This window comes from Chiloscyllium punctatum, chromosome 30 (assembly GCF_047496795.1).
Source record: "Chiloscyllium punctatum isolate Juve2018m chromosome 30, sChiPun1.3, whole genome shotgun sequence".
NCBI lineage: Eukaryota > Metazoa > Chordata > Chondrichthyes > Orectolobiformes > Hemiscylliidae > Chiloscyllium > Chiloscyllium punctatum.
In genome coordinates, this window is record NC_092768.1 from 338,111 (window position 1) to 356,460 (window position 18,350).

Genomic DNA, 18,350 nt, shown 5'->3' on the forward strand with positions numbered 1-18,350 from the left:
GACAACAAAATCCAAATTTCACATAAGAACATTCTACCTAATACGGATGCGACAGAGTACGCTGTCGTCCAATCCTCGGTAGTATAGTGGTTAGTATCCCCGCCTGTCACGCGGGAGACCGGGGTTCAATTCCCCGCCGGGGAGTCTGCGGCATTTTGAGAGGCCAGCTCCATATCTCAATGCAGGAGTGCCGATTTCAAGTCCCATGCGTTCCCAGGGCGGAGCGGTCTGCTCTTGTCAACAAACAAAACCTACGATACTCTCCATTCTGCTCTCCCTGGCCAACTTGTCCTTTCATCTACCAAGGAGATGATCATTTGAGACTTCCTCATTTTTTGGCGACAAATGAAAACTGCCGTCCTCAAGAAGGCTCACCGGACCAGAAACCTTGTCTGCTTTCTTCCCCTTCCCCCACCCCCACTCCAGATGCTGACTTGCTCCAGCAATTTCTGTTTCCCACTCTGATTTTGTTGTCACTTCGTCCCGTCAGTGGGCATATAACTCGCACGCAAACGGCGTGCAAATTAAAACCTTTAAGCAACCGGTAGCGACAAATGACAGTGAGCTTTCCCCTCTCCCTCGCTCCAATCAAAAAGGGGTCAGACCCCTCAGAGTTTGGACCCGATCCTGCCATCAAGGTGATGCAACACCATCCCCTGCTGCTGGCAGACTGTACTACACCCACAGTGGAAAGTCAAAGTCATCTGAGTGGCATCGTCTGCTCTTCTCGATAGAAGGACAAAGCCCAGTGGCTGGGTTAACATGAAGGTCAACACAGAGGCAAGCTTGAGAAAGCACGTGCAGGTACTCAACCTACACTGTTGGCATCATAGGAGCACCACAGTGTGGAAGCAGGCCATTCACACTGACCCTTCTGAAGAGAAACCCATGCAGATCCATGCTTGGTACTGAGGGATCCCAGCAAAAGTTCACCGGTTCCCAATGTTGGGGACGTCCAGAACCAGGGGTCACAGTCTCCGAACGAAGGGCAAGCGATTCAGGAAGAATTTTTCTCTCAGAGAGTGGTGAACCTGTGGACTTGTCTCCCACAGGAAGATGCGGCTATGCCGGTTTGTGAGATACACTCAAGAGGGAGCCGGACGTAGACCTTGCAGCTAAAGGGATCCAGGGGTACGGAGAGGAAGCTGGAGTGCTTACTGAAATTACATGTTCAATCGTGATCACATTGAACGGTGGCGGTGTCTTGAAGGGCTGAATGGAACAAGTGAGGACTGCAGTTGCTGGAAATCAGAGTCTCGATCAGTGTGGCGCTGGAAACGCGAAGCAAGTCAGGCAGCATCCTGATTTTCCTGCTCCTCGGATTCTGCCTGACTTGAAGGGCTGAATGGCCTACTCCTGCACTTAATTTCTACGTTTCGATGTTAAATGCATGGCTGAGAGATCTGATGCAGCGTACAGTAAAGTCACCCCACCGTCCTCCGGGAGCACTGCTCTCTGATGAGGAAGCGATTGATGGGTGGTAGTAGAACCTGAGGGGACGAGCTTGAAAAAGGGAAGCTTTCGTGCTGAGTCCATTTGGCAGTGGGAATTGAAGCCAGGCTGGTGGATTTGTGCTGTCGTACACAAATCAGTTTGTTAGAAGCAGGTAATGGGAGAGCGCGCGTGGATCAGCAGCAGACGAAGTTTAACGCAGACGGTAGGGCACAACGAAAAGGCTGTTTTACAGCAGCAGCAGCAGCAGCGGCGGATTACTTGAAAGAAAGATAGTCGAATAATAAAACATGAAAACAACAATAACTATTCTCTTAATCATCTCCACAGAGGTAGAAGATGATCTAAAGGAGAACTCAAATTGACAACAAAATCCAAATTTCACATAAGAACATTCTACCTAATACGGATGCGACAGAGTGCGCTGTCGTCCAATCCTCGGTAGTATAGTGGTTAGTATCCCCGCCTGTCACGCGGGAGACCGGGGTTCAATTCCCCGCCGGGGAGTCTGCGGCATTTTGAGAGGCCAGCTCCATATCTCAATGCAGGAGTGCCGATTTCAAGTCCCATGCGTTCCCAGGGCGGAGCGGTCTGCTCTTGTCAACAAACAAAACCTACGATACTCTCCATTCTGCTCTCCCTGGCCAACTTGTCCTTTCATCTACCAAGGAGATGATCATTTGAGACTTCCTCATTTTTTGGCGACAAATGAAAACTGCCGTCCTCAAGAAGGCTCACCGGACCAGAAACCTTGTCTGCTTTCTTCCCCTTCCCCCACCCCCACTCCAGATGCTGACTTGCTCCAGCAATTTCTGTTTCCCACTCTGATTTTGTTGTCACTTCGTCCCGTCAGTGGGCATATAACTCGCACGCAAACGGCGTGCAAATTAAAACCTTTAAGCAACCGGTAGCGACAAATGACAGTGAGCTTTCCCCTCTCCCTCGCTCCAATCAAAAAGGGGTCAGACCCCTCAGAGTTTGGACCCGATCCTGCCATCAAGGTGATGCAACACCATCCCCTGCTGCTGGCAGACTGTACTACACCCACAGTGGAAAGTCAAAGTCATCTGAGTGGCATCGTCTGCTCTTCTCGATAGAAGGACAAAGCCCAGTGGCTGGGTTAACATGAAGGTCAACACAGAGGCAAGCTTGAGAAAGCACGTGCAGGTACTCAACCTACACTGTTGGCATCATAGGAGCACCACAGTGTGGAAGCAGGCCATTCACACTGACCCTTCTGAAGAGAAACCCATGCAGATCCATGCTTGGTACTGAGGGATCCCAGCAAAAGTTCACCGGTTCCCAATGTTGGGGACGTCCAGAACCAGGGGTCACAGTCTCCGAACGAAGGGCAAGCGATTCAGGAAGAATTTTTCTCTCAGAGAGTGGTGAACCTGTGGACTTGTCTCCCACAGGAAGATGCGGCTATGCCGGTTTGTGAGATACACTCAAGAGGGAGCCGGACGTAGACCTTGCAGCTAAAGGGATCCAGGGGTACGGAGAGGAAGCTGGAGTGCTTACTGAAATTACATGTTCAATCGTGATCACATTGAACGGTGGCGGTGTCTTGAAGGGCTGAATGGAACAAGTGAGGACTGCAGTTGCTGGAAATCAGAGTCTCGATCAGTGTGGCGCTGGAAACGCGAAGCAAGTCAGGCAGCATCCTGATTTTCCTGCTCCTCGGATTCTGCCTGACTTGAAGGGCTGAATGGCCTACTCCTGCACTTAATTTCTACGTTTCGATGTTAAATGCATGGCTGAGAGATCTGATGCAGCGTACAGTAAAGTCACCCCACCGTCCTCCGGGAGCACTGCTCTCTGATGAGGAAGCGATTGATGGGTGGTAGTAGAACCTGAGGGGACGAGCTTGAAAAAGGGAAGCTTTCGTGCTGAGTCCATTTGGCAGTGGGAATTGAAGCCAGGCTGTTGGATTTGTGCTGTCGTACACAAATCAGTTTGTTAGAAGCAGGTAATGGGAGAGCGCGCGTGGATCAGCAGCAGACGAAGTTTAACGCAGACGGTAGGGCACAACGAAAAGGCTGTTTTACAGCAGCAGCAGCAGCAGCAGCGGCGGATTACTTGAAAGAAAGATAGTCGAATAATAAAACATGAAAACAACAATAACTATTCTCTTAATCATCTCCACAGAGGTAGAAGATGATCTAAAGGAGAACTCAAATTGACAACAAAATCCAAATTTCACATAAGAACATTCTACCTAATACGGATGCGACAGAGTGCGCTGTCGTCCAATCCTCGGTAGTATAGTGGTTAGTATCCCCGCCTGTCACGCGGGAGACCGGGGTTCAATTCCCCGCCGGGGAGTCTGCGGCATTTTGAGAGGCCAGCTCCATATCTCAATGCAGGAGTGCCGATTTCAAGTCCCATGCGTTCCCAGGGCGGAGCGGTCTGCTCTTGTCAACAAACAAAACCTACGATACTCTCCATTCTGCTCTCCCTGGCCAACTTGTCCTTTCATCTACCAAGGAGATGATCATTTGAGACTTCCTCCTTTTTTGGCGACAAATGAAAACTGCCGTCCTCAAGAAGGCTCACCGGACCAGAAACCTTGTCTGCTTTCTTCCCCTTCCCCCACCCCCACTCCAGATGCTGACTTGCTCCAGCAATTTCTGTTTCCCACTCTGATTTTGTTGTCACTTCGTCCCGTCAGTGGGCATATAACTCGCACGCAAACGGCGTGCAAATTAAAACCTTTAAGCAACCGGTAGCGACAAATGACAGTGAGCTTTCCCCTCTCCCTCGCTCCAATCAAAAAGGGGTCAGACCCCTCAGAGTTTGGACCCGATCCTGCCATTAAGGTGATGCAACACCATCCCCTGCTGCTGGCAGACTGTACTACACCCACAGTGGAAAGTCAAAGTCATCTGAGTGGCATCGTCTGCTCTTCTCGATAGAAGGACAAAGCCCAGTGGCTGGGTTAACATGAAGGTCAACACAGAGGCAAGCTTGACAAAGCACGTGCAGGTACTCAACCTACACTGTTGGCATCATAGGAGCACCACAGTGTGGAAGCAGGCCATTCACACTGACCCTTCTGAAGAGAAACCCATGCAGATCCATGCTTGGTACTGAGGGATCCCAGCAAAAGTTCACCGGTTCCCAATGTTGGGGACGTCCAGAACCAGGGGTGACAGTCTCCGAACGAAGGGCAAGCGATTCAGGAAGAATTTTTCTCTCAGAGAGTGGTGAACCTGTGGACTTGTCTCCCACAGGAAGATGCGGCTATGCCGGTTTGTGAGATACACTCAAGAGGGAGCCGGACGTAGACCTTGCAGCTAAAGGGATCCAGGGGTACGGAGAGGAAGCTGGAGTGCTTACTGAAATTACATGTTCAATCGTGATCACATTGAACGGTGGCGGTGTCTTGAAGGGCTGAATGGAACAAGTGAGGACTGCAGTTGCTGGAAATCAGAGTCTCGATCAGTGTGGCGCTGGAAACGCGAAGCAAGTCAGGCAGCATCCTGATTTTCCTGCTCCTCGATTCTGCCTGACTTGAAGGGCTGAATGGCCTACTCCTGCACTTAATTTCTACGTTTCGATGTTAAATGCATGGCTGAGAGATCTGATGCAGCGTACAGTAAAGTCACCCCACCGTCCTCCGGGAGCACTGCTCTCTGATGAGGAAGCGATTGATGGGTGGTAGTAGAACCTGAGGGGACGAGCTTGAAAAAGGGAAGCTTTCGTGCTGAGTCCATTTGGCAGTGGGAATTGAAGCCAGGCTGTTGGATTTGTGCTGTCGTACACAAATCAGTTTGTTAGAAGCAGGTAATGGGAGAGCGCGCGTGGATCAGCAGCAGACGAAGTTTAACGCAGACGATAGGGCACAACGAAAAGGCTGTTTTACAGCAGCAGCAGCAGCAGCGGCGGATTACTTGAAAGAAAGATAGTCGAATAATAAAACATGAAAACAACAATAACTATTCTCTTAATCATCTCCACAGAGGTAGAAGATGATCTAAAGGAGAACTCAAATTGACAACAAAATCCAAATTTCACATAAGAACATTCTACCTAATACGGATGCGACAGAGTGCGCTGTCGTCCAATCCTCGGTAGTATAGTGGTTAGTATCCCCGCCTGTCACGCGGAAGACCGGGGTTCAATTCCCCGCCGGGGAGTCTGCGGCATTTTGAGAGGCCAGCTCCATATCTCAATGCAGGAGTGCCGATTTCAAGTCCCATGCGTTCCCAGGGCCGAGCGGTCTGCTCTTGTCAACAAACAAAACCTACGATGCTCTCCCTGGCCAACTTGTCCTTTCATCTACCAAGGAGATGATCATTTGAGACTTCCTCATTTTTTGGCGACAAATGAAAACTGCCGTCCTCAAGAAGGCTCACCGGACCAGAAACCTTGTCTGCTTTCTTCCCCTTCCCCCACCCCCACTCCAGATGCTGACTTGCTCCAGCAATTTCTGTTTCCCACTCTGATTTTGTTGTCACTTCGTCCCGTCAGTGGGCATATAACTCGCACGCAAACGGCGTGCAAATTAAAACCTTTAAGCAACCGGTAGCGACAAATGACAGTGAGCTTTCCCCTCTCCCTCGCTCCAATCAAAAAGGGGTCAGACCCCTCAGAGTTTGGACCCGATCCTGCCATCAAGGTGATGCAACACCATCCCCTGCTGCTGGCAGACTGTACTACACCCACAGTGGAAAGTCAAAGTCATCTGAGTGGCATCGTCTGCTCTTCTCGATAGAAGGACAAAGCCCAGTGGCTGGGTTAACATGAAGGTCAACACAGAGGCAAGCTTGAGAAAGCACGTGCAGGTACTCAACCTACACTGTTGGCATCATAGGAGCACCACAGTGTGGAAGCAGGCCATTCACACTGACCCTTCTGAAGAGAAACCCATGCAGATCCATGCTTGGTACTGAGGGATCCCAGCAAAAGTTCACCGGTTCCCAATGTTGGGGACGTCCAGAACCAGGGGTCACAGTCTCCGAACGAAGGGCAAGCGATTCAGGAAGAATTTTTCTCTCAGAGAGTGGTGAACCTGTGGACTTGTCTCCCACAGGAAGATGCGGCTATGCCGGTTTGTGAGATACACTCAAGAGGGAGCCGGACGTAGACCTTGCAGCTAAAGGGATCCAGGGGTACGGAGAGGAAGCTGGAGTGCTTACTGAAATTACATGTTCAATCGTGATCACATTGAACGGTGGTGGTGTCTTGAAGGGCTGAATGGAACAAGTGAGGACTGCAGTTGCTGGAAATCAGAGTCTCGATCAGTGGATCAGCAGCAGACGAAGTTTAACACAGACGGTAGGGCACAACGAAAAGGCTGTTTTACAGCAGCAGCAGCAGCAGCGGCGGATTACTTGAAAGAAAGATAGTCGAATAATAAAACATGAAAACAACAATAACTATTCTCTTAATCATCTCCACAGAGGTAGAAGATGATCTAAAGGAGAACTCAAATTGACAACAAAATCCAAATTTCACATAAGAACATTCTACCTAATACGGATGCGACAGAGTGCGCTGTCGTCCAATCCTCGGTAGTATAGTGGTTAGTATCCCCGCCTGTCACGCGGGAGACCGGGGTTCAATTCCCCGCCGGGGGGTCTGCGGCATTTTGAGAGGCCAGCTCCATATCTCAATGCAGGAGTGCCGATTTCAAGTCCCATGCGTTCCCAGGGCGGAGCGGTCTGCTCTTGTCAACAAACAAAACCTACGATACTCTCCATTCTGCTCTCCCTGGCCAACTTGTCCTTTCATCTACCAAGGAGATGATCATTTGAGACTTCCTCATTTTTTGGCGACAAATGAAAACTGCCGTCCTCAAGAAGGCTCACCGGACCAGAAACCTTGTCTGCTTTCTTCCCCTTCCCCCACCCCCACTCCAGATGCTGACTTGCTCCAGCAATTTCTGTTTCCCACTCTGATTTTGTTGTCACTTCGTCCCGTCAGTGGGCATATAACTCGCACGCAAACGGCGTGCAAATTAAAACCTTTAAGCAACCGGTAGCGACAAATGACAGTGAGCTTTCCCCTCTCCCTCGCTCCAATCAAAAAGGGGTCAGACCCCTCAGAGTTTGGACCCGATCCTGCCATCAAGGTGATGCAACACCATCCCCTGCTGCTGGCAGACTGTACTACACCCACAGTGGAAAGTCAAAGTCATCTGAGTGGCATCGTCTGCTCTTCTCGATAGAAGGACAAAGCCCAGTGGCTGGGTTAACATGAAGGTCAACACAGAGGCAAGCTTGAGAAAGCACGTGCAGGTACTCAACCTACACTGTTGGCATCATAGGAGCACCACAGTGTGGAAGCAGGCCATTCACACTGACCCTTCTGAAGAGAAACCCATGCAGATCCATGCTTGGTACTGAGGGATCCCAGCAAAAGTTCACCGGTTCCCAATGTTGGGGACGTCCAGAACCAGGGGTCACAGTCTCCGAACGAAGGGCAAGCGATTCAGGAAGAATTTTTCTCTCAGAGAGTGGTGAACCTGTGGACTTGTCTCCCACAGGAAGATGCGGCTATGCCGGTTTGTGAGATACACTCAAGAGGGAGCCGGACGTAGACCTTGCAGCTAAAGGGATCCAGGGGTACGGAGAGGAAGCTGGAGTGCTTACTGAAATTACATGTTCAATCGTGATCACATTGAACGGTGGTGGTGTCTTGAAGGGCTGAATGGAACAAGTGAGGACTGCAGTTGCTGGAAATCAGAGTCTCGATCAGTGGATCAGCAGCAGACGAAGTTTAACACAGACGGTAGGGCACAACGAAAAGGCTGTTTTACAGCAGCAGCAGCAGCAGCGGCGGATTACTTGAAAGAAAGATAGTCGAATAATAAAACATGAAAACAACAATAACTATTCTCTTAATCATCTCCACAGAGGTAGAAGATGATCTAAAGGAGAACTCAAATTGACAACAAAATCCAAATTTCACATAAGAACATTCTACCTAATACGGATGCGACAGAGTGCGCTGTCGTCCAATCCTCGGTAGTATAGTGGTTAGTATCCCCGCCTGTCACGCGGGAGACCGGGGTTCAATTCCCCGCCGGGGAGTCTGCGGCATTTTGAGAGGCCAGCTCCATATCTCAATGCAGGAGTGCCGATTTCAAGTCCCATGCGTTCCCAGGGCGGAGCGGTCTGCTCTTGTCAACAAACAAAACCTACGATACTCTCCATTCTGCTCTCCCTGGCCAACTGTCCTTTCATCTACCAAGGAGATGATCATTTGAGACTTCCTCATTTTTTGGCGACAAATGAAAACTGCCGTCCTCAAGAAGGCTCACCGGACCAGAAACCTTGTCTGCTTTCTTCCCCTTCCCCCACCCCCACTCCAGATGCTGACTTGCTCCAGCAATTTCTGTTTCCCACTCTGATTTTGTTGTCACTTCGTCCCGTCAGTGGGCATATAACTCGCACGCAAACGGCGTGCAAATTAAAACCTTTAAGCAACCGGTAGCGACAAATGACAGTGAGCTTTCCCCTCTCCCTCGCTCCAATCAAAAAGGGGTCAGACCCCTCAGAGTTTGGACCCGATCCTGCCATTAAGGTGATGCAACACCATCCCCTGCTGCTGGCAGACTGTACTACACCCACAGTGGAAAGTCAAAGTCATCTGAGTGGCATCGTCTGCTCTTCTCGATAGAAGGACAAAGCCCAGTGGCTGGGTTAACATGAAGGTCAACACAGAGGCAAGCTTGAGAAAGCACGTGCAGGTACTCAACCTACACTGTTGGCATCATAGGAGCACCACAGTGTGGAAGCAGGCCATTCACACTGACCCTTCTGAAGAGAAACCCATGCAGATCCATGCTTGGTACTGAGGGATCCCAGCAAAAGTTCACCGGTTCCCAATGTTGGGGACGTCCAGAACCAGGGGTCACAGTCTCCGAACGAAGGGCAAGCGATTCAGGAAGAATTTTTCTCTCAGAGAGTGGTGAACCTGTGGACTTGTCTCCCACAGGAAGATGCGGCTATGCCGGTTTGTGAGATACACCCAAGAGGGAGCCGGACGTAGACCTTGCAGCTAAAGGGATCCAGGGGTACGGAGAGGAAGCTGGAGTGCTTACTGAAATTACATGTTCAATCGTGATCACATTGAACGGTGGCGGTGTCTTGAAGGGCTGAATGGAACAAGTGAGGACTGCAGTTGCTGGAAATCAGAGTCTCGATCAGTGTGGCGCTGGAAACGCGAAGCAAGTCAGGCAGCATCCTGATTTTCCTGCTCCTCGGATTCTGCCTGACTTGAAGGGCTGAATGGCCTACTCCTGCACTTAATTTCTACGTTTCGATGTTAAATGCATGGCTGAGAGATCTGATGCAGCGTACAGTAAAGTCACCCCACCGTCCTCCGGGAGCACTGCTCTCTGATGAGGAAGCGATTGATGGGTGGTAGTAGAACCTGAGGGGACGAGCTTGAAAAAGGGAAGCTTTCGTGCTGAGTCCATTTGGCAGTGGGAATTGAAGCCAGGCTGTTGGATTTGTGCTGTCGTACACAAATCAGTTTGTTAGAAGCAGGTAATGGGAGAGCGCGCGTGGATCAGCAGCAGACGAAGTTTAACGCAGACGGTAGGGCACAACGAAAAGGCTGTTTTACAGCAGCAGCAGCAGCAGCAGCGGCGGATTACTTGAAAGAAAGATAGTCGAATAATAAAACATGAAAACAACAATAACTATTCTCTTAATCATCTCCACAGAGGTAGAAGATGATCTAAAGGAGAACTCAAATTGACAACAAAATCCAAATTTCACATAAGAACATTCTACCTAATACGGATGCGACAGAGTACGCTGTCGTCCAATCCTCGGTAGTATAGTGGTTAGTATCCCCGCCTGTCACGCGGGAGACCGGGGTTCAATTCCCCGCCGGGGAGTCTGCGGCATTTTGAGAGGCCAGCTCCATATCTCAATGCAGGAGTGCCGATTTCAAGTCCCATGCGTTCCCAGGGCGGAGCGGTCTGCTCTTGTCAACAAACAAAACCTACGATACTCTCCATTCTGCTCTCCCTGGCCAACTTGTCCTTTCATCTACCAAGGAGATGATCATTTGAGACTTCCTCATTTTTTGGCGACAAATGAAAACTGCCGTCCTCAAGAAGGCTCACCGGACCAGAAACCTTGTCTGCTTTCTTCCCCTTCCCCCACCCCCACTCCAGATGCTGACTTGCTCCAGCAATTTCTGTTTCCCACTCTGATTTTGTTGTCACTTCGTCCCGTCAGTGGGCATATAACTCGCACGCAAACGGCGTGCAAATTAAAACCTTTAAGCAACCGGTAGCGACAAATGACAGTGAGCTTTCCCCTCTCCCTCGCTCCAATCAAAAAGGGGTCAGACCCCTCAGAGTTTGGACCCGATCCTGCCATCAAGGTGATGCAACACCATCCCCTGCTGCTGGCAGACTGTACTACACCCACAGTGGAAAGTCAAAGTCATCTGAGTGGCATCGTCTGCTCTTCTCGATAGAAGGACAAAGCCCAGTGGCTGGGTTAACATGAAGGTCAACACAGAGGCAAGCTTGAGAAAGCACGTGCAGGTACTCAACCTACACTGTTGGCATCATAGGAGCACCACAGTGTGGAAGCAGGCCATTCACACTGACCCTTCTGAAGAGAAACCCATGCAGATCCATGCTTGGTACTGAGGGATCCCAGCAAAAGTTCACCGGTTCCCAATGTTGGGGACGTCCAGAACCAGGGGTCACAGTCTCCGAACGAAGGGCAAGCGATTCAGGAAGAATTTTTCTCTCAGAGAGTGGTGAACCTGTGGACTTGTCTCCCACAGGAAGATGCGGCTATGCCGGTTTGTGAGATACACTCAAGAGGGAGCCGGACGTAGACCTTGCAGCTAAAGGGATCCAGGGGTACGGAGAGGAAGCTGGAGTGCTTACTGAAATTACATGTTCAATCGTGATCACATTGAACGGTGGCGGTGTCTTGAAGGGCTGAATGGAACAAGTGAGGACTGCAGTTGCTGGAAATCAGAGTCTCGATCAGTGTGGCGCTGGAAACGCGAAGCAAGTCAGGCAGCATCCTGATTTTCCTGCTCCTCGGATTCTGCCTGACTTGAAGGGCTGAATGGCCTACTCCTGCACTTAATTTCTACGTTTCGATGTTAAATGCATGGCTGAGAGATCTGATGCAGCGTACAGTAAAGTCACCCCACCGTCCTCCGGGAGCACTGCTCTCTGATGAGGAAGCGATTGATGGGTGGTAGTAGAACCTGAGGGGACGAGCTTGAAAAAGGGAAGCTTTCGTGCTGAGTCCATTTGGCAGTGGGAATTGAAGCCAGGCTGGTGGATTTGTGCTGTCGTACACAAATCAGTTTGTTAGAAGCAGGTAATGGGAGAGCGCGCGTGGATCAGCAGCAGACGAAGTTTAACGCAGACGGTAGGGCACAACGAAAAGGCTGTTTTACAGCAGCAGCAGCAGCAGCGGCGGATTACTTGAAAGAAAGATAGTCGAATAATAAAACATGAAAACAACAATAACTATTCTCTTAATCATCTCCACAGAGGTAGAAGATGATCTAAAGGAGAACTCAAATTGACAACAAAATCCAAATTTCACATAAGAACATTCTACCTAATACGGATGCGACAGAGTGCGCTGTCGTCCAATCCTCGGTAGTATAGTGGTTAGTATCCCCGCCTGTCACGCGGGAGACCGGGGTTCAATTCCCCGCCGGGGAGTCTGCGGCATTTTGAGAGGCCAGCTCCATATCTCAATGCAGGAGTGCCGATTTCAAGTCCCATGCGTTCCCAGGGCGGAGCGGTCTGCTCTTGTCAACAAACAAAACCTACGATACTCTCCATTCTGCTCTCCCTGGCCAACTTGTCCTTTCATCTACCAAGGAGATGATCATTTGAGACTTCCTCATTTTTTGGCGACAAATGAAAACTGCCGTCCTCAAGAAGGCTCACCGGACCAGAAACCTTGTCTGCTTTCTTCCCCTTCCCCCACCCCCACTCCAGATGCTGACTTGCTCCAGCAATTTCTGTTTCCCACTCTGATTTTGTTGTCACTTCGTCCCGTCAGTGGGCATATAACTCGCACGCAAACGGCGTGCAAATTAAAACCTTTAAGCAACCGGTAGCGACAAATGACAGTGAGCTTTCCCCTCTCCCTCGCTCCAATCAAAAAGGGGTCAGACCCCTCAGAGTTTGGACCCGATCCTGCCATCAAGGTGATGCAACACCATCCCCTGCTGCTGGCAGACTGTACTACACCCACAGTGGAAAGTCAAAGTCATCTGAGTGGCATCGTCTGCTCTTCTCGATAGAAGGACAAAGCCCAGTGGCTGGGTTAACATGAAGGTCAACACAGAGGCAAGCTTGAGAAAGCACGTGCAGGTACTCAACCTACACTGTTGGCATCATAGGAGCACCACAGTGTGGAAGCAGGCCATTCACACTGACCCTTCTGAAGAGAAACCCATGCAGATCCATGCTTGGTACTGAGGGATCCCAGCAAAAGTTCACCGGTTCCCAATGTTGGGGACGTCCAGAACCAGGGGTCACAGTCTCCGAACGAAGGGCAAGCGATTCAGGAAGAATTTTTCTCTCAGAGAGTGGTGAACCTGTGGACTTGTCTCCCACAGGAAGATGCGGCTATGCCGGTTTGTGAGATACACCCAAGAGGGAGCCGGACGTAGACCTTGCAGCTAAAGGGATCCAGGGGTACGGAGAGGAAGCTGGAGTGCTTACTGAAATTACATGTTCAATCGTGATCACATTGAACGGTGGCGGTGTCTTGAAGGGCTGAATGGAACAAGTGAGGACTGCAGTTGCTGGAAATCAGAGTCTCGATCAGTGTGGCGCTGGAAACGCGAAGCAAGTCAGGCAGCATCCTGATTTTCCTGCTCCTCGGATTCTGCCTGACTTGAAGGGCTGAATGGCCTACTCCTGCACTTAATTTCTACGTTTCGATGTTAAATGCATGGCTGAGAGATCTGATGCAGCGTACAGTAAAGTCACCCCACCGTCCTCCGGGAGCACTGCTCTCTGATGAGGAAGCGATTGATGGGTGGTAGTAGAACCTGAGGGGACGAGCTTGAAAAAGGGAAGCTTTCGTGCTGAGTCCATTTGGCAGTGGGAATTGAAGCCAGGCTGGTGGATTTGTGCTGTCGTACACAAATCAGTTTGTTAGAAGCAGGTAATGGGAGAGCGCGCGTGGATCAGCAGCAGACGAAGTTTAACGCAGACGGTAGGGCACAACGAAAAGGCTGTTTTACAGCAGCAGCAGCAGCAGCGGCGGATTACTTGAAAGAAAGATAGTCGAATAATAAAACATGAAAACAACAATAACTATTCTCTTAATCATCTCCACAGAGGTAGAAGATGATCTAAAGGAGAACTCAAATTGACAACAAAATCCAAATTTCACATAAGAACATTCTACCTAATACGGATGCGACAGAGTGCGCTGTCGTCCAATCCTCGGTAGTATAGTGGTTAGTATCCCCGCCTGTCACGCGGGAGACCGGGGTTCAATTCCCCGCCGGGGAGTCTGCGGCATTTTGAGAGGCCAGCTCCATATCTCAATGCAGGAGTGCCGATTTCAAGTCCCATGCGTTCCCAGGGCGGAGCGGTCTGCTCTTGTCAACAAACAAAACCTACGATACTCTCCATTCTGCTCTCCCTGGCCAACTTGTCCTTTCATCTACCAAGGAGATGATCATTTGAGACTTCCTCATTTTTTGGCGACAAATGAAAACTGCCGTCCTCAAGAAGGCTCACCGGACCAGAAACCTTGTCTGCTTTCTTCCCCTTCCCCCACCCCCACTCCAGATGCTGACTTGCTCCAGCAATTTCTGTTTCCCACTCTGATTTTGTTGTCACTTCGTCCCGTCAGTGGGCATATAACTCGCACGCAAACGGCGTGCAAATTAAAACCTTTAAGCAACCGGTAGCGACAAATGACAGTGAGCTTTCCCCTCTCCCTCGCTCCAATCAAAAAGGGGTCAGACCCCTCAGAGTTTGGACCCGATCCTGCCATCAAGGTGATGCAACACCATCCCCTGCTGCTGGCAGACTGTACTACACCCACAGTGGAAAGTCAAAGTCATCTGAGTGGCATCGTCTGCTCTTCTCGATAGAAGGACAAAGCCCAGTGGCTGGGTTAACATGAAGGTCAACACAGAGGCAAGCTTGAGAAAGCACGTGCAGGTACTCAACCTACACTGTTGGCATCATAGGAGCACCACAGTGTGGAAGCAGGCCATTCACACTGACCCTTCTGAAGAGAAACCCATGCAGATCCATGCTTGGTACTGAGGGATCCCAGCAAAAGTTCACCGGTTCCCAATGTTGGGGACGTCCAGAACCAGGGGTCACAGTCTCCGAACGAAGGGCAAGCGATTCAGGAAGAATTTTTCTCTCAGAGAGTGGTGAACCTGTGGACTTGTCTCCCACAGGAAGATGCGGCTATGCCGGTTTGTGAGATACACCCAAGAGGGAGCCGGACGTAGACCTTGCAGCTAAAGGGATCCAGGGGTACGGAGAGGAAGCTGGAGTGCTTACTGAAATTACATGTTCAATCGTGATCACATTGAACGGTGGCGGTGTCTTGAAGGGCTGAATGGAACAAGTGAGGACTGCAGTTGCTGGAAATCAGAGTCTCGATCAGTGTGGCGCTGGAAACGCGAAGCAAGTCAGGCAGCATCCTGATTTTCCTGCTCCTCGGATTCTGCCTGACTTGAAGGGCTGAATGGCCTACTCCTGCACTTAATTTCTACGTTTCGATGTTAAATGCATGGCTGAGAGATCTGATGCAGCGTACAGTAAAGTCACCCCACCGTCCTCCGGGAGCACTGCTCTCTGATGAGGAAGCGATTGATGGGTGGTAGTAGAACCTGAGGGGACGAGCTTGAAAAAGGGAAGCTTTCGTGCTGAGTCCATTTGGCAGTGGGAATTGAAGCCAGGCTGTTGGATTTGTGCTGTCGTACACAAATCAGTTTGTTAGAAGCAGGTAATGGGAGAGCGCGCGTGGATCAGCAGCAGACGAAGTTTAACGCAGACGGTAGGGCACAACGAAAAGGCTGTTTTACAGCAGCAGCAGCAGCAGCAGCGGCGGATTACTTGAAAGAAAGATAGTCGAATAATAAAACATGAAAACAACAATAACTATTCTCTTAATCATCTCCACAGAGGTAGAAGATGATCTAAAGGAGAACTCAAATTGACAACAAAATCCAAATTTCACATAAGAACATTCTACCTAATACGGATGCGACAGAGTGCGCTGTCGTCCAATCCTCGGTAGTATAGTGGTTAGTATCCCCGCCTGTCACGCGGGAGACCGGGGTTCAATTCCCCGCCGGGGAGTCTGCGGCATTTTGAGAGGCCAGCTCCATATCTCAATGCAGGAGTGCCGATTTCAAGTCCCATGCGTTCCCAGGGCGGAGCGGTCTGCTCTTGTCAACAAACAAAACCTACGATACTCTCCATTCTGCTCTCCCTGGCCAACTTGTCCTTTCATCTACCAAGGAGATGATCATTTGAGACTTCCTCCTTTTTTGGCGACAAATGAAAACTGCCGTCCTCAAGAAGGCTCACCGGACCAGAAACCTTGTCTGCTTTCTTCCCCTTCCCCCACCCCCACTCCAGATGCTGACTTGCTCCAGCAATTTCTGTTTCCCACTCTGATTTTGTTGTCACTTCGTCCCGTCAGTGGGCATATAACTCGCACGCAAACGGCGTGCAAATTAAAACCTTTAAGCAACCGGTAGCGACAAATGACAGTGAGCTTTCCCCTCTCCCTCGCTCCAATCAAAAAGGGGTCAGACCCCTCAGAGTTTGGACCCGATCCTGCCATTAAGGTGATGCAACACCATCCCCTGCTGCTGGCAGACTGTACTACACCCACAGTGGAAAGTCAAAGTCATCTGAGTGGCATCGTCTGCTCTTCTCGATAGAAGGACAAAGCCCAGTGGCTGGGTTAACATGAAGGTCAACACAGAGGCAAGCTTGACAAAGCACGTGCAGGTACTCAACCTACACTGTTGGCATCATAGGAGCACCACAGTGTGGAAGCAGGCCATTCACACTGACCCTTCTGAAGAGAAACCCATGCAGATCCATGCTTGGTACTGAGGGATCCCAGCAAAAGTTCACCGGTTCCCAATGTTGGGGACGTCCAGAACCAGGGGTGACAGTCTCCGAACGAAGGGCAAGCGATTCAGGAAGAATTTTTCTCTCAGAGAGTGGTGAACCTGTGGACTTGTCTCCCACAGGAAGATGCGGCTATGCCGGTTTGTGAGATACACTCAAGAGGGAGCCGGACGTAGACCTTGCAGCTAAAGGGATCCAGGGGTACGGAGAGGAAGCTGGAGTGCTTACTGAAATTACATGTTCAATCGTGATCACATTGAACGGTGGCGGTGTCTTGAAGGGCTGAATGGAACAAGTGAGGACTGCAGTTGCTGGAAATCAGAGTCTCGATCAGTGTGGCGCTGGAAACGCGAAGCAAGTCAGGCAGCATCCTGATTTTCCTGCTCCTCGATTCTGCCTGACTTGAAGGGCTGAATGGCCTACTCCTGCACTTAATTTCTACGTTTCGATGTTAAATGCATGGCTGAGAGATCTGATGCAGCGTACAGTAAAGTCACCCCACCGTCCTCCGGGAGCACTGCTCTCTGATGAGGAAGCGATTGATGGGTGGTAGTAGAACCTGAGGGGACGAGCTTGAAAAAGGGAAGCTTTCGTGCTGAGTCCATTTGGCAGTGGGAATTGAAGCCAGGCTGTTGGATTTGTGCTGTCGTACACAAATCAGTTTGTTAGAAGCAGGTAATGGGAGAGCGCGCGTGGATCAGCAGCAGACGAAGTTTAACGCAGACGATAGGGCACAACGAAAAGGCTGTTTTACAGCAGCAGCAGCAGCAGCGGCGGATTACTTGAAAGAAAGATAGTCGAATAATAAAACATGAAAACAACAATAACTATTCTCTTAATCATCTCCACAGAGGTAGAAGATGATCTAAAGGAGAACTCAAATTGACAACAAAATCCAAATTTCACATAAGAACATTCTACCTAATACGGATGCGACAGAGTGCGCTGCCGTCCAATCCTCGGTAGTATAGTGGTTAGTATCCCCGCCTGTCACGCGGAAGACCGGGGTTCAATTCCCCGCCGGGGAGACTGCGGCATTTTGAGAGGCCAGCTCCATATCTCAATGCAGGAGTGCCGATTTCAAGTCCCATGCGTTCCCAGGGCCGAGCGGTCTGCTCTTGTCAACAAACAAAACCTACGATGCTCTCCCTGGCCAACTTGTCCTTTCATCTACCAAGGAGATGATCATTTGAGACTTCCTCATTTTTTGGCGACAAATGAAAACTGCCGTCCTCAAGAAGGCTCACCGGACCAGAAACCTTGTCTGCTTTCTTCCCCTTCCCCCACCCCCACTCCAGATGCTGACTTGCTCCAGCAATTTCTGTTTCCCACTCTGATTTTGTTGTCACTTCGTCCCGTCAGTGGGCATATAACTCGCACGCAAACGGCGTGCAAATTAAAACCTTTAAGCAACCGGTAGCGACAAATGACAGTGAGCTTTCCCCTCTCCCTCGCTCCAATCAAAAAGGGGTCAGACCCCTCAGAGTTTGGACCCGATCCTGCCATCAAGGTGATGCAACACCATCCCCTGCTGCTGGCAGACTGTACTACACCCACAGTGGAAAGTCAAAGTCATCTGAGTGGCATCGTCTGCTCTTCTCGATAGAAGGACAAAGCCCAGTGGCTGGGTTAACATGAAGGTCAACACAGAGGCAAGCTTGAGAAAGCACGTGCAGGTACTCAACCTACACTGTTGGCATCATAGGAGCACCACAGTGTGGAAGCAGGCCATTCACACTGACCCTTCTGAAGAGAAACCCATGCAGATCCATGCTTGGTACTGAGGGATCCCAGCAAAAGTTCACCGGTT

At 50.3% G+C, this 18,350-nt stretch overlaps 11 non-coding genes across 11 annotated transcripts; all 11 read left to right on the top strand.

Annotated features, from left to right (window-relative positions):
• The first annotated feature begins 72 nt into the window (after positions 1-72).
• On the top strand, positions 73-144 carry trnad-guc (transfer RNA aspartic acid (anticodon GUC)). Its single transcript has one exon. It is a non-coding gene; the product is annotated as a tRNA-Asp (tRNA).
• A 1,743-nt stretch (positions 145-1,887) lies between these two features.
• trnad-guc (transfer RNA aspartic acid (anticodon GUC)) lies at positions 1,888-1,959 on the top strand. The gene has a single exon. It is a non-coding gene; the product is annotated as a tRNA-Asp (tRNA).
• Positions 1,960-3,705: 1,746 nt separating this feature from the next.
• Positions 3,706-3,777, top strand: trnad-guc (transfer RNA aspartic acid (anticodon GUC)). The gene has a single exon. It is a non-coding gene; the product is annotated as a tRNA-Asp (tRNA).
• Positions 3,778-5,519: 1,742 nt separating this feature from the next.
• trnad-guc (transfer RNA aspartic acid (anticodon GUC)) lies at positions 5,520-5,591 on the top strand. Its single transcript has one exon. It is a non-coding gene; the product is annotated as a tRNA-Asp (tRNA).
• A 1,371-nt stretch (positions 5,592-6,962) lies between these two features.
• On the top strand, positions 6,963-7,034 carry trnad-guc (transfer RNA aspartic acid (anticodon GUC)). Its single transcript has one exon. It is a non-coding gene; the product is annotated as a tRNA-Asp (tRNA).
• Positions 7,035-8,417: 1,383 nt separating this feature from the next.
• Positions 8,418-8,489, top strand: trnad-guc (transfer RNA aspartic acid (anticodon GUC)). Its single transcript has one exon. It is a non-coding gene; the product is annotated as a tRNA-Asp (tRNA).
• Positions 8,490-10,234: 1,745 nt separating this feature from the next.
• On the top strand, positions 10,235-10,306 carry trnad-guc (transfer RNA aspartic acid (anticodon GUC)). Its single transcript has one exon. It is a non-coding gene; the product is annotated as a tRNA-Asp (tRNA).
• A 1,743-nt stretch (positions 10,307-12,049) lies between these two features.
• trnad-guc (transfer RNA aspartic acid (anticodon GUC)) lies at positions 12,050-12,121 on the top strand. The gene has a single exon. It is a non-coding gene; the product is annotated as a tRNA-Asp (tRNA).
• A 1,743-nt stretch (positions 12,122-13,864) lies between these two features.
• On the top strand, positions 13,865-13,936 carry trnad-guc (transfer RNA aspartic acid (anticodon GUC)). Its single transcript has one exon. It is a non-coding gene; the product is annotated as a tRNA-Asp (tRNA).
• Positions 13,937-15,682: 1,746 nt separating this feature from the next.
• Positions 15,683-15,754, top strand: trnad-guc (transfer RNA aspartic acid (anticodon GUC)). Its single transcript has one exon. It is a non-coding gene; the product is annotated as a tRNA-Asp (tRNA).
• A 1,742-nt stretch (positions 15,755-17,496) lies between these two features.
• trnad-guc (transfer RNA aspartic acid (anticodon GUC)) lies at positions 17,497-17,568 on the top strand. The gene has a single exon. It is a non-coding gene; the product is annotated as a tRNA-Asp (tRNA).
• The last annotated feature ends 782 nt before the right edge of the window (positions 17,569-18,350 follow it).